Here is a 14,049-nt window from a genome sequence, read left to right as displayed (position 1 = left end):
CAAGCTTGGCACACCTGTATTTGAGGAGTTTCTCCCATTCTTCTCTTCAGATCCTCTCAAGCTCTTTCAGGCTGGATGGGGAGCGTCGCTGCACAGCTATTTTCAGGTCTCTCCAGAGATGTTCGATCGGGTTCATGTCCGGGCTCTGGTTGGGCCACTCAAGGACATTCAGAGACTTTGTACCGAAGCCACTCCTGGTTGTCTTGGCTGTGTGCTTAGGGTCGTTGTTCTGTTGGAAGGTGAACCTTTTCCCCAGTCTGAGGTTCTGAGCACTTTGGAGAAATTATTCATGAAGGGGATCTCTGTACTTTGCTCCGTTCATCTTTCCCTCAAACCTGACCAGTCTCCCAGTCCCTGCAGCGTTTAAAACATCCCCACAGCATGATCCGTCCACCACCATGCTTCACCGTAGGGTTGGTGCCAGGTTTCCTCCAGATGTGACGCTTGGCATTCAGGCCAAAGAGTTCAATCTTGGTTTCATCAAACCAGAGAATCTTGTTTCTCTTGGTCTGAGTGTCTTTAGGTGCCTTTTGGCAAACTCCAAGCGGGCCGTTATGTGCCTTTTACTAAGGAGTGGCTTCCGTCTGGCCTGATTGGTGGAGCGCTGCAGAGATGGTTGTCCTTCTGGAAGGTTCTCCCATCTCTACAGAGGAACTCTGGAGCTGTTTCAGAGTGAACGTCTCCCCCGATTGCTCCGTTTTGGCCGGGCGGCCAGCTCTAGTAAGAGTCTCTGTGGTTCCAAACTTCTTCCATTTAAGAATGATGGAGGCCATTGTGTTCTTGGACTTTCAGTATTTTTTGGTACCCTTCCCCAGATCTCTGCCTCGACACAATCCTGTCTCGGAACTATACAGACAATTCCTTTGACCTCATGGCTTGGTTTTTGCTCTGACATGCACTGTCAACTGTGGGACCTTACATAGACCGGTGTGTGCATTTCGAAATCATGTCCAATCAATTGAATTTACCACAGGTGGACTCCAAGTTGAATTATCAAAATTTTCTAAAAACCTGTTTTTGCTTTGTCATTATGGGGTATTGTGTTAAGATTGAGAATGTATTTATTTATTTATTGTAAAAAAATAAAATATTTAACCTTTATTTAACCAGGTAGGCAAGTTGAGAACAAGTTCTCATTTACAACTGCGACCTGGCCAAGATAAAGCAAAGCAGTTCGACACATACAACAACACAGAGTTTCACATGGAGTAAGACAAACATACAGTCAATAATACAGTAGGGGGGCGGCAGGGTAGCCTAGTGGTTAGAGCGTTGGGCTAGTAACCGAAAGGTTGCAAGTTCAAATCCCCGAGCTGACAAGGTACAAATCTGTCGTTCTGCCCCTGAACAAGGCAGTTAACCCACTGTTCCTAGGCCGTCATCGAAAATAAGAATTTGTTCTTAACTGACTTGCCTACTTAAATAAAATAAAAAGGTTAAATGTAAGTCGCTCTGGGTAAGAGCGTCTGCTAAATGACTTAAATGTAAATGTAGAAAAATAAGTCTATATACAATGTGAGCAAATGAGGTAAGGGAGGTAAAGGCAAAAAAAAGGCCGTGGTGGTGAAGTAAGTACAATATAGCAAGTAAAATACTGGAATGGTAGATTTGCAGTGGAAGAATGTGCAAAGTGGAGATAGAAATAATGGGGTGCAATGGATTTATTTAATCTATTTAATCAATTTTAGAATAAGGCTGTAGCATAACAAAATGTGGAAAAAGTCGAGGGGTCTGAATACTTCCCCAATCCACTGTATTAGCCAAATTATCGTTACTCATTGTGTATTTATTTTTCTATTGTTTGTATATTTTCTATCTCTCTGCATTGTTGCGAAGGGCCCTTAAGTAACCATTTCACTGTTGGTCTACACCAAGCATGTGACGAATGAAATTTGATTTGAACTAAAAATCCCCCTCCATATCCAAAGGAGACAAGTTAAAACACTGGGGAGGGAAACATTATTTTGTCTCCTCGTTTCTTTCTCTCTCTCAAGAGCAAAAAATATTTTGAGGAAGACAGATGAAACGGCGCTCACATACTCTGAGGTGTGTCCTCTCCCTCATTCCAACACTTTAAACTTGCTTCATGTCCTCGTCTCTTCTCCCTCATTCCAACAATCTAAATGGGCTTCCTGTCTTCATCTCCTTTCCCCAATCCCAATAGTTTAAACTGGCTTCCTGTCCTCGTCTCCTCTCTCTCATCTAGGGCTGTCCCCGACAAAAACAAATCTTGGTCGAACAATCAATTGGTTGAAATATTAAAATGTGTATTTTTCCATATATTAACATACCCTATGTGTTTTAATGAAATCCAATATTTTTAGGCTACTGAGCTTGGATGATGCTTTAAGCACACTGTGATTGAAATAGTTAAGAGAAACAAATGACTCAAGAAGGAGCCAGAGATTTAAGGTAGCCGAACCAATAGAAGAAAAAAAATGTTCCCGAACCACCAACTCCCGCTGGCTTTTAAGCTCCAGAAGTTGCCGGTAATAGGCTACACCAGGGGTTGGCAACCTTGGAGTGCGAATTTATCTTACCAATTCTACTGATGTGCGTGCCAGTTAGGATTTTCGTATGCATATTTTTGTTTGAACAGTTTCGTTTATTTTATAATAGTCTTCCTATTTCAAAATCATTGTCATGTGATTAATTAAAATGATATCTTTATGAAAATTATACCATCTAAAAGTTACTTCTATTGCCAACTATGTAAAAATAGCCTATATAAAGCCAACAAATAAAAACATTACAGGCTGCAACAAATATCCTTGTAAAAATCTATCGAATCGACTACACATGGCATGTCTGCAAGGAACTTGAAACGTATCAACTATCGATTTGGTCCAGCCAGAAGCTTGACCTAACAAACTTGAAACATTTGTACAAAATATTCTGGACCCTCAGAGTTTCCCGCACCAGTGAGCGCCAAACAAACACAACTGTAGGCTATTTGCACAAGGGCTCATAAGTAATCAGGTGGACCTATTTTATGACGTTTCCACCTGATCAGAGCATGACATCCCCCCCCCCCCCCCCCCCCCCCCCGTCATGCCAAGTGGTTATCAAAAGGGAGAGAGAGTTGGAAATATTTTTTAAATAGGCTACATTTAGGAGCTATTGTCATTCTCAATGGATGTAAAAACAGACTAAACAATTGACCAGTCGACTAAATGGGGTAAACCCGACTCTTACCCCAACAGTCTAAGGGGGCTGAAGTGACACGATGAGTGAAAGCAATATGGTGGATGTTTAGCGATAAGCTAGCTTGCTCTTGTCTATTTCCTTCAGTGCAGATACAGGAAATTAAATAGAGAGGGAGCCACTACCAGGGTTTGCACAAGGTGCTTAAATTACTTGAATTTGTCACTCTGAAATTCAAGTACTGGAATACCTTGAATATGTCTTTATGTATTGGGACAGCCTGTGGGACCTAAAGTGTAGGGAAATATAAGGACAATTTAAATAAAGACAATTTAATATTGTACGCATGTATACTGAACAAAAATATAAACGGAACATGTAATAAGTTCAAAGCTTTTACTGAGTCACAGTTCATATCAGGAAATAAGTCAACATCATCAGTACTGACTTACCACTCCTGTATGTAGTGAAACACGTATTATTGAGTAGAACTTGTAGGCAGTGATGATTAGTACGTTTTTTTCTTCTCATGAGGTTGTGGTGATATACTGCCAACTGGTGGTGACTAGAAGCAGTTGCTTAATAGGAATTATTACAAATTGATGGTCCTTGAAAAATAAATCAGTCCTTGACAAACTAAGTCAACCATCTCAACCAAGCCAGAGATTGAGTTGGCAAAACAGGCTGCAAGTCAGTCGGTCAGTTTTTCTGTCAGTCTCTTTTTCTCATTCACTAACAATGTCCCCTAAAGCCTTTTGAGGGGGGTTGGATTAGACACCGTTGATGAGGAGATACTGTTACCTCGTTTCATGTTAAAAGTCATTGGCCGGGGGAGCTAGCAGCTAAGTTGAGCCTTTTACTTCTGTCGGCCTTGTGTGTTTGAGAAACCGGATGACCCAAGTCAAGAGCCCCCTGGCCTACTGTACCGGGGCCAAGCATGGTGTTCAATACCTTTTTGCTTTGTAAATAGCTAAACTTAGTATCAACAATCAAAAATGGGCCTGGTCCCTGGCGAGAAATTGCCCACCACACATGGATTTTGAGGGGATGCTTGGGACTCGGCTTGCTTGATCTTTTTTTTCTGTAGCAATTTTGATGGCTTTTTCCCGAGCGCTCATCATCTTCAACCATTAGTGAGTCGATGGCTTGAATAGTCTTGCTGGAAATGGAACACAATGTAAAAATATGCAGCATACAGTAAAGACCAGCAGTCGATTATTTTTAGCATTATTAGGCCTACTTTACAGTAGTGTAGCCTACTGTACCTGTTCATTTTCCTGGGCTTTCGCGTTCGGCGTAACACAGGCATCTGATGAGGGTGTTTGTGAATAGCACTGTTCGTGACCAAAATCTCCAAGTCTACCAGTATTGTTGAAATGTCTCCAGTAGATTTTCCGTTCCTCCTGAAAGCCCTAATCTGCTCACTTAAATGAATAGAGATCCTGGTCATGGTGCTACAGTATGTTACAGCATAATCAAACTGAGGACAATTGGCGATCTGCTGTATACTTATGGCCTATTGTAACTTGAAAGTCACACATTTCCAGTACTCCTCACCACACCCCAAACTCCACCCTTAAACAGCTAATTCTTTAATGGTAACTGTGTTATCTGAAAAAAAATGACACTGCGACCAAAGAGAACAGACGAAATGGACATCGTTTTCATCAAGCCAGCTTCTTTCTATGGTGCTACCCAATCGCTCACTTTTGGTTATTTGAAAACGAAATCCTCTCCAAAATATCGTTATTTTTTAAACAAGCCATAGAAAGTTGGTTGCAATTTCAGTTTAATCCACCAGAAAAGACAGAAAAAATAATACAACAAATATTGTGGTTAAACTAAAATATACTAATTGATTAAAAAAAAATCAATTTGAACCTAACAAGTGGAAGGTGGTTAAAAGTATTATTATTAACCTTGAATTATAATTATATAAAAGCCCCTTAGATATTCTGTGTTTTTATTTACAGTAGTGATGGACAGCTGGAGGCATTTTGTAAAATAAAGGTTACATTAAAAAAAAAAAAAAAAAAAACTCATCCAGCGAGGGTATCACTTTCTTAGCAAGGGAGGAGAATTCTCCACCTGGGTGGACTGTGAGAGGATCACGTACAAATGCAATAATATCCTTGGGCATGCTGTAGTCTTCCAATCTGGTGGATAAGTTGTCCCTCAGGTGCTTGATGAAATCTTCCATCACCTCTGTGACAATGCTGCGGCCTGGTCCCTCTGCCTGTTGTTTCTTCAGTGTGCTGAAGTGCAGTAGCCTTCCAGATGACAAGTCCAAATCGAACAACTCAAGCTTCCTAGTAAAGGCCTCAAATTTCTCCACCTTGTCCGCGACTGTTTCCCTCTTCCTTGTGACTGCAGATTTAACCCGCTTAAGTTACAAAATATGTCCGCAAAAAAAGCTGCGTGTGCAGCTTGCAGTTAACGATTCAATGTTTCTGTGTCGGGCCTCTATATGAGGCGGGAATAGCACTGAAAGTGGTATAATTAGTCTGAGACCTTTATTCTTGATACTTTTTGAGAGCGACATTTTATCTTGCTATCAAGCAAAATTGTTCTGAACAAAATTGTTCTGAACAAATGTTGACGTTAAAAAAAGTAGTGTAGCCGACAATAGGTTACGTAGACCTGTTTTTCCCCACCAATCAACACACAGAGAAATAGACAAAAATAATAATTGAATAGAGACATAGTGATTTTATGAGCGTAATCAAATCAAATGATCTTATTGTCACCGAATGTATTATGTACTAAGCATATGTGTTAAACATGTTCAATTTGTAGTGTAGTCCAATTAATTATGCTAATATTATATACTTGTCATGTTCTGGCCCGCCATCATCCAATTGTTCTAATAGGATTTGAAGCAATAGCCTACCCGCATGTGGTCAACTATTTCAGCACCGTTTTGCGCTGCTCTGAGACAAGCACGGGGACTGGTCTTGATAAATCAATGAGATTTTTATTTTCAATACTTTCATCTCCGTTTGGGTATTGGTTAGACTACAATTAGGGTGTGCAACTGTCACGTTGTACAGCGGCATATTTTCCTCACAGAAACCCAGAGGGTTTCGTTTTTCTTGGAATAGAAACACCATAATATTAATCAAATTAAGCTAAATTTAAAATCAATCCCATATACTATGTTCTTACAAAAAAGGTTTTAAATTCTCTAGTACAGCCAATATTACAAAAAGTCAAATGCTTCTCAAAGATGCCCTCTGGTGGTCAAACTAGCGCTAACTAGCATTAATGGCAGCAATGGCTGACACTTAAATAACGTGCCATAGAATTCTGCGGCAGCCCACAAGGCATGCTGCGGTATGACAAAACTTTTACAGGAAGAACCACTATGTTCAGAATGACCCTCACGTGTGCAGTGACCCTGGGTCATGTTTATTAGGGCAAGCAATGGAATAATGTTTTAAAACTCTTTGCAACAGGGCCTCCCGAGTGGTCTAAGGCACTGCAGTGCTTGAGGTGTCACTACAGACCCGTGTTCGATCCCGGGCTGTGTCGCAGCCGGCCACGACCGGGAGACCCATGAGGCGGCGCACAATTGGCTCAGCGTCGTCTGGGTTAGGAGAGGGTTTGGCCGGCTAGGATATCCTTGTACCATTGCGCTCTAGTGACTCCTGTGGTGGGCCGGGAGCATGCACGCTGACACGGTCGTGTCACCAGTTGTACAGTGTTTCCTCTGGCACAATGGTGAGGCTGGCTTCCGGGTTAAGCAAGCAGTGTGTCAAGAAACAGTTCGGCTTGGCAGGGTCGTGTTTCAGAGGACTCATGGCTCTCGACCTTTGCCTCTCGAGTCCGTACGGGAGTTGCAGCGATGGGACAAGACTGTAACTGGGCCATTCTGCCAACTCAGTCCCATTTGCATGTTGTAACTTTTCTAAATTAAACTTCATTCTTTTTTTAGCACTGTATCTAATAACACACATGTTTAACTATTCAAAATGTGTAATGGTCAATCTCAGGCAATTTTATATATCTTTTTTTTTACAAGGTTTCTAAATGGAAGATGGTTGCAATTTTCTCAGTCCTGTTACCAAAACTCTTACAACTGTTTAAATATCAATTAAAAGTCATGCCAACTAGTTTCTTTGGTTTTCCCTCAATAAAGTGGGTATTTTAAATAAATAATTGTTTACATGTTCAAAAAATATATATCTGTAGCTAAAAAGTCACAACATATACAGGCAAATTATTTATTTTTTTAAACGCACAAAGCAATTTTTTTAAGGGAGACCCGAACCTCAATTTTATCAAAAATCTATCATGTGATTTAACTAACACTTGTTTAAATGATGGACCAAACATAATTGAAAAATAAGTGGTTTATCTTTATTATTTTTATAAAAAAACAATTAAGTAACAGGAATGAGCGCTGAGTAACAGGAATGAGCGCTGAGTAACAGGAATGAGCGCTGAGTAACAGGAATGAGCGCCGAGTAACAGGAATGAGCGCCGGGTAACAGGAATGAGCGCCGGGTAACAGGAATGAGCGCCGGGTAACAGGAAGGAGCGCCGGGTAACAGGAATGAGCGCCGGGTAACAGGAATGAGCGCCGAGTAACAGGAATGAGCGCCGAGTAACAGGAATGAGCGCCGGGTAACAGGAATGAGCGCCGAGTAACAGGAATGAGCGCCGGGTAACAGGAATGAGCGCCGGGTAACAGGAATGAGCGCCGAGTAACAGGAATGAGCGCCGAGTAACAGGAATGAACGCCGAGTAACAGGAATGAGCGCCGAGTAACAGGAATGAGCGCCGAGTAACAGGAATGAGCGCCGAGTAACAGGAATGAGTGCTTGTGTGTGTGTGAGAATAACTGGATGTCACAGAACTTCCTTCAATTAAACAAAGATAAAACAGAGGTCATTATATTTGGCCAAAAAGATCTGAGTCTAAACAGCAACATAAAAGCAGTAACAATTGTGTGTGCATGCTTTTGCATGAGTGTGTGTGTGCGTGTATGTGAGCGTGTGCATGTGTGCGGGGTGGGGTGGGCGGTGGAGAGAGAGAGAGGTGTGAGTATCGCTCCTACCCATGCAGCATGTGTGTCTGGCTCCTGCCTCTGCACAGTATGGGTTCTCCATCTTCCTCTACAAAAGGCAAGAAAGACAACAAACACTAAAAGCTGAGCATATTAAGCAGATCCTCAGATCTCTACATTGACTACCAGTACCTAATATTAACTTATACTATTTTCTGCATATAAAACAGAACATACAATTGTATTTCATATAGAATTGCAATCAATTAATGAACAAAAACATGCCTTTTCTAAGAAACAGTCTCTAGTTTGGCCCAGACTTTGTTGTCAATTTCCATGTAACGAGCTGTGACTTGCCTCGCTGGTGGGATGGTACACAGGATGTCTTGAAACGGGTACCAAAGGATGTCTTCGCAGGCTGGCCAGCGAAACCTGTTGGCCCCAATCCTTTTCATACAACAGAACTTGACATGTGTGTTGTTTGTGTCTGTGGTGATGCCAGGGTACCGTTGACCGTCGTACTTCAGCACACACCATTTGCCAACAACCTCAGGACTTTGCCACTGATTTTCTGTGGTCGTGGGAGCCGTCTGTTGATTGAATGTGAAATGGTTTGCATTAAAGCACTCACGGCTCAGATGTTGTCTTGCTGTGAACAAGCAGCTGACGTCCCTGTAGGTCAGCTCTCCGTGGCCTAGGGTTACTGCCTGATGCATCTTCGTCGTAGATGGAACTGGTGTCACATCCTTGGGCATCTCTGACACTGCTCTGTCGACTGCTTCCTCTTCCACAAAAAAAAACAACTTGCTTGCTATATCCGTCTTGCTCAACACAGAAAACAGCTCTGAAGCATCAGGGATATCTGTCCCCTTGCTGACAAGACTGTCAGCCGTCCTCCTCAGGGCCCCTCCCACTCCATCCGGGGCACCCTTGCCGTGGCTTGCTTCAAAGAAGTTCCACGTTCCAGTGAATCCTCTTCTGAAAAATCCCCTCGCTGCTTGTACTGAGTACAAGGGCCATCACTGTAAAAATGGATAGTGGAAACCTCTGGATATGCACTCTGCACATAATCAAGCACGGGTGACAAGTGCTGCCAGATTGCTGGTGGGCCCTTCTGTCTAGAGGGGGACACTGTGCAGAAGGACACTGGTTGGGGGGTTGTATGCACAAAAAGCACACCTGTGTGCAAAGTCAACATGATTTAAGCATTCATGTGCTTCGAAGCCTTGTTTCAGTGCCCTGTAGTGGGTAAACTGATTCTTGATGTAAGTGTGCATCTTAAACTTGCGCGGCATCAGGTTCAGCTGTACCAGCAGTTGCTCTTGGGTGGTCTGGAACTCATTTTTGATGATGACTTTGGATGTTCTGCCATTGGGGTCATTCTTGTGCTCCTTATCCACCATTGCCCACTGGACATAAGTCACTTCATTCTTATCATTGTATTGGCCAGAGACGGGACAAGAGAAGTCCTTGCACACTGCACATTCTCCATACATGCACTTCATGCACTGTTGCATGTGATGGATTTTAGAAGTTCATCAGGACTGAAAGTGTTGATGATCTTCAGGTGGTGCAGTTTCTGTACTATAAAACGGAGGTTTTCGTGCAGCTTGCACATGCAAGTCTCCCGGTCACTTAGAGTTGGGTCAACAACCCAAAAAGGGCGCAGTGAGCAGAAGAGGGAGTATGAGATCGACCCATCATGTTCTACCAAAAACTTCACATGTAGATTTTTCATCGTGTCCAAAAGGAACCTCTTCTGATTTTAGATTTTCCTCTGGGTGAGGGTCGGCCTTCATATGAGGAACAGGACTGAAAGTAACAGGACTTAGTTTTTAGCATAGTATTAGCAAATACATGAAATGTAGCCACATGGCATCAATGCTAATAGCATGAGAATACTTAGCACCTTCAAGTGGTTTACCAAAACTATCTTTAAAAAACAACATTATAACATCTAAGAAATCATTTAGGTAACAGGACTGTATGTTGAGATGGACATTATCAGTCATACTTACAGTATGATACAAAATACAGAAAAAGAGTAAGAACTTTTGGTCAGGAGACTCAAATGATGCTACTTCCTGTTGATCATGTGACTTGTGGGGAAAGTCAGGGTGGGGAAAATGTGTCAGGGTAACATGACTGAGTGAAAACCTGGGGACATGACTAAAATGTGTATTTTAACTAACATATTATGAATTTCTGATGAAATTTTTTATTTTATGTCTAAATTGGAAATAGTCACCCAATAATACAAAACAATGTAGATTTCTATAGGATTCTAATCATCATGTTTCACGTAGTGTTAAAGTTTTTATTAAAGTTTTACATGATGTATCTTCAAATTGCAATTCGGACAAAGTGCAGGACACTTTGCTTGATAATATAATGTATTATACTGATATTTGTCATGCATATTCATGCATGTAATGTCCTGGGGACGGAAAATGCACTGATTTGGCGGAATGGCCCAACTACCAATTGGATATCATGAAATCGGGGAGAAAGATAAACTCTTGGCAACGGAAAATCAATATGAGTGTTTATTGGACAAATCCATGTAGGACCTCTCTTTTTCATTCTAGGGTGTCCAATCAGAAATGCATATTTTGACCAATGGGTAAAATAATACTTTAATTGTGTAGCTACTAATCCTATAAGAAAAACAGTGGTCCAAATCTCAAGTCTCTATCATAATCAGTTAAAAAGTTAATGGGAGTTTTTACCCTTGTAGGATGGGCCAAAATTAGGGTGAATAAATCAATGGAGGCCAGATAAAAAGAAAAAGTGGTCAAAAATCTGGAAAATTGCATCAGGTCAGCTAGACTGGAATTTGTGCAAGAATTAGGTTTACTGGCTACCTGACAGGCTCACTTTCCCATTGAACTTGTCATCTTTCTTCTTGAAATCTACCGGAAATAAAACAATATAGAGGTAAGATGGACATCGATTTTGAGACATGACATGTATTTTCATATTTAAGTACACACTTTTCATATTCTAAATGTGTCACGTTCTGACCTTAGTTCTTTTGTATTTTCTTTGTTTTAGTATGGTCAGGGCGTGAGTCCGGTGGGTTATCTATGTTGGGTTTTTCGTTTGGCCTGATATGGTTCTCAATCAGAGGCAGGTGTTAGTCATTGTCTCTGATTGGGAACCATATTTAGGTAGCCTGTTTTCTGTTGTGTTTTGTGGGTGGTTGTCTTCCGTGTCAGTGTTTGTTCACGTTACGGGACTGTTTCGGTTTTCTTATCTATGCACTTTGTTATTTTTGTATTGTTGTCGTGTTCAGTATTATTAAATAATATGGACACTTACCACGCTGCGCATTGGTCTGACATTTCTTACTCCTCGTCAGATGAGGAGGACGAATTCCGTTACAAAATGTCTTATTTTTCGATAATGTCTCACAAAAACAAGCATATTTCTGTGAAATGTCTATGGCGCAATGAGTGTATGAAACACTTTTTATTTTTCGAAGCCTTATACATTTAATTCAGCTCGAGTCATGGTAATTTTGCTTTCTGCGACCCACTGAAACAACATTGAAGACGAAGACCACAAAATGTCAAATCCTCAAGTTATTACGAGAAACCTGTCCCATCGCAGGTTTCAACAAAGCTCTGCTTATTATCGGATGTATTATGTTCTGAAATCGGACTTAAAAAAAAAAAAATGTTTATAATGTTAATAATATGTTAAAGACCACACTGAACTATTCAGAACATTAATACTCATATTTATCATGGTAAAATGTATTTTCATAACATAAGGTATTGTAATTTCATCACCAAAACAGGTTTTTACCCACTCTGGGCAAAGTGGGTGGCTACCCTAATCAAAACGTTTTATATCGTTTGGTGCCTAATGATCATGACCCAGGCAGGGGATTTATTCTAGGCAGGGAGATCATTCATGTTTCAAAACCATGTATTTATCTCAGATATGTTGCTGAGCTATAATTCTGATGTCTTACTTTACCAGGAAGTCAATTGTGGTTAAATGGTGTCCTGTGGAATAAAGTTCTGCCAAGAAATATTCCCCTCACTTAAAGGGATGTTTAAAGATATTACATACCCCACCGTTTCTTATTTAGTAAAAGGGTTTCAATGATTGAGGGGCCACATTCTTATGTTTTCACATCAGTTGCAGGTATGGACAGAGAATGATCACTGGCAAGACGAAGCTAAAAAAGAAAAAAGAAAAGAAAGAGGCCCGTGTGAAACCATTTTGTGTGTGTGTCAGTGAAGCCGTGTGTTTGTGCACACATGCTTCAGTAAGTTGGTTGTGTGTGTGTGTGTGGGTCGTTGAGTCAATGTGTACGTACCTGTGACGCAGGAGATAATGGCCCGTTTTCGTCAGGGATCTATTCTGAGCTACCAGCCATGAGTCAGAGCACTCGGAGATAGTGAACTCCTCCCAGTACTCAGAAGTCAATGCACAACACTTGCACACACACACACGCGCACTCGGGCTCAACTCACAAGCACACACACACACTTACTTGATAAACATGCACACACACATACCATACTCTTATAACACACCAAGGCATACACTCATATACCGATTTACTTTATGATTCAGCGTGCTGAGGCCTCAGCCCCTATTTATGCCACCTGCCTGAAGAGTGCGCAGGGGAGGGAGATGGATGGAGTGGAGAGGAAGAATTGGATTGGAGGGGAAGTTGCAGCAAAAGAGATGGTTGGAGATACAGAGAGATTAGGTCTGGGCGACATGGCCAAAATATCATATCAAAGTATTTAACATTTTAAAAAATGACGGTATTTTTAGTTTTTGAATAATAAAAGTTCTACATTTGCTTTATGAGTAGTGAGTGATCCCAGGGTGCTTTATGAGTAGTGAGTGATCCCAGGGTGCTTTATGAATAGTGAGTGATCCCAGGGTGCTTTGAGTAGTGAGTGATCCCAGGGTGCTTTATGAGTAGTGAGTGATCCTAGGGTGCTTTATGAGTAGTGAGTGATCCCAGGGTGCTTTATGAATAGTGAGTGATCCCAGGGTGCTTTATGAGTAGTGAGTGATCCCAGGGTGCTTTATGAGTAGTGAGTGATCCTAGGGTGCTTTATGAGTAGTGAGTGATCCCAGGGTGCTTTATGAGTAGTGAGTGATCCCATGGTGCTTTATGAGTAGGGAGTGATCCTAGGATGCTTTATGAGTAGTGAGTGATCCCAGGGTGCTTTATGAGTAGTGAGTGATCCCAGGGTGCTTTATGAGTAGTGTAGTGATCCCAGGGTGCTTTATGAGTAGTGAGTGATCCCAGGGTGCTTTATGAGTAGTGAGTGATCCCAGGGTGCTTTATGAGTAGTGAGTGATCCCAGGGTGCTTTATGAGTAGTGAGTGATTTCAGGGTGCTTTATGAGTAGTGAGTGATCCCAGGGTGCTTTATGAGTAGTGAGTGATCCCAGGGTGGCATCACATACATTCTAAGGGATTTCAATGAGTCTTTCTCCATTCTGATTGTTTTATACTGTTCAATTCAACCTAAAATAACTTTCAGCGCTTTTGTCAATTTCTGCATTTCCTGCACTCATTTGAGATCATTTCCACAATTATAGGCCTTATTTTTTACCAAATGTTGCAATTGCGATTTAACTTGTGATTTAGACCAAAACAGTTTGGTGAACTGTTGGCATCATGGAAATATAATGATTATTCTAATTCTATAGTTAGAATATAATAGTGGGCACTTTGAATACAGTGTTGTTTGACAACAAATTCAAATCCCAGGGAGGAGTTCTTGTGACAGGGTAGGAAACAAAATTGATAAGTGTTTCCTAGGGGACCCAATAATTTTTGGCTACATTGAATGTATTCTCTTAGGGAGAGAGGCGAATAGATGGAGTGGTAGAGGGATACCAAGGGTAGGCCTTACC

The 14,049-nt window shown here is 41.3% G+C and overlaps 1 protein-coding gene across 1 annotated transcript in view; it reads left to right on the top strand.

Moving 5' to 3' along the window:
* Positions 1–14,049, top strand: part of LOC120019606 (MAP/microtubule affinity-regulating kinase 3-like) — a 123,626-nt gene that overhangs the window by 49,408 nt on the left and 60,169 nt on the right. The window lies entirely within an intron of this gene.

The sequence above is a fragment of the Salvelinus namaycush genome, chromosome 24 (assembly GCF_016432855.1).
Source record: "Salvelinus namaycush isolate Seneca chromosome 24, SaNama_1.0, whole genome shotgun sequence".
Classification (NCBI taxonomy): Eukaryota; Metazoa; Chordata; class Actinopteri; order Salmoniformes; family Salmonidae; genus Salvelinus; species Salvelinus namaycush.
Note: the sequence above shows the minus strand (reverse complement) of the source record. Positions and strands in the feature narration are given on the sequence as shown.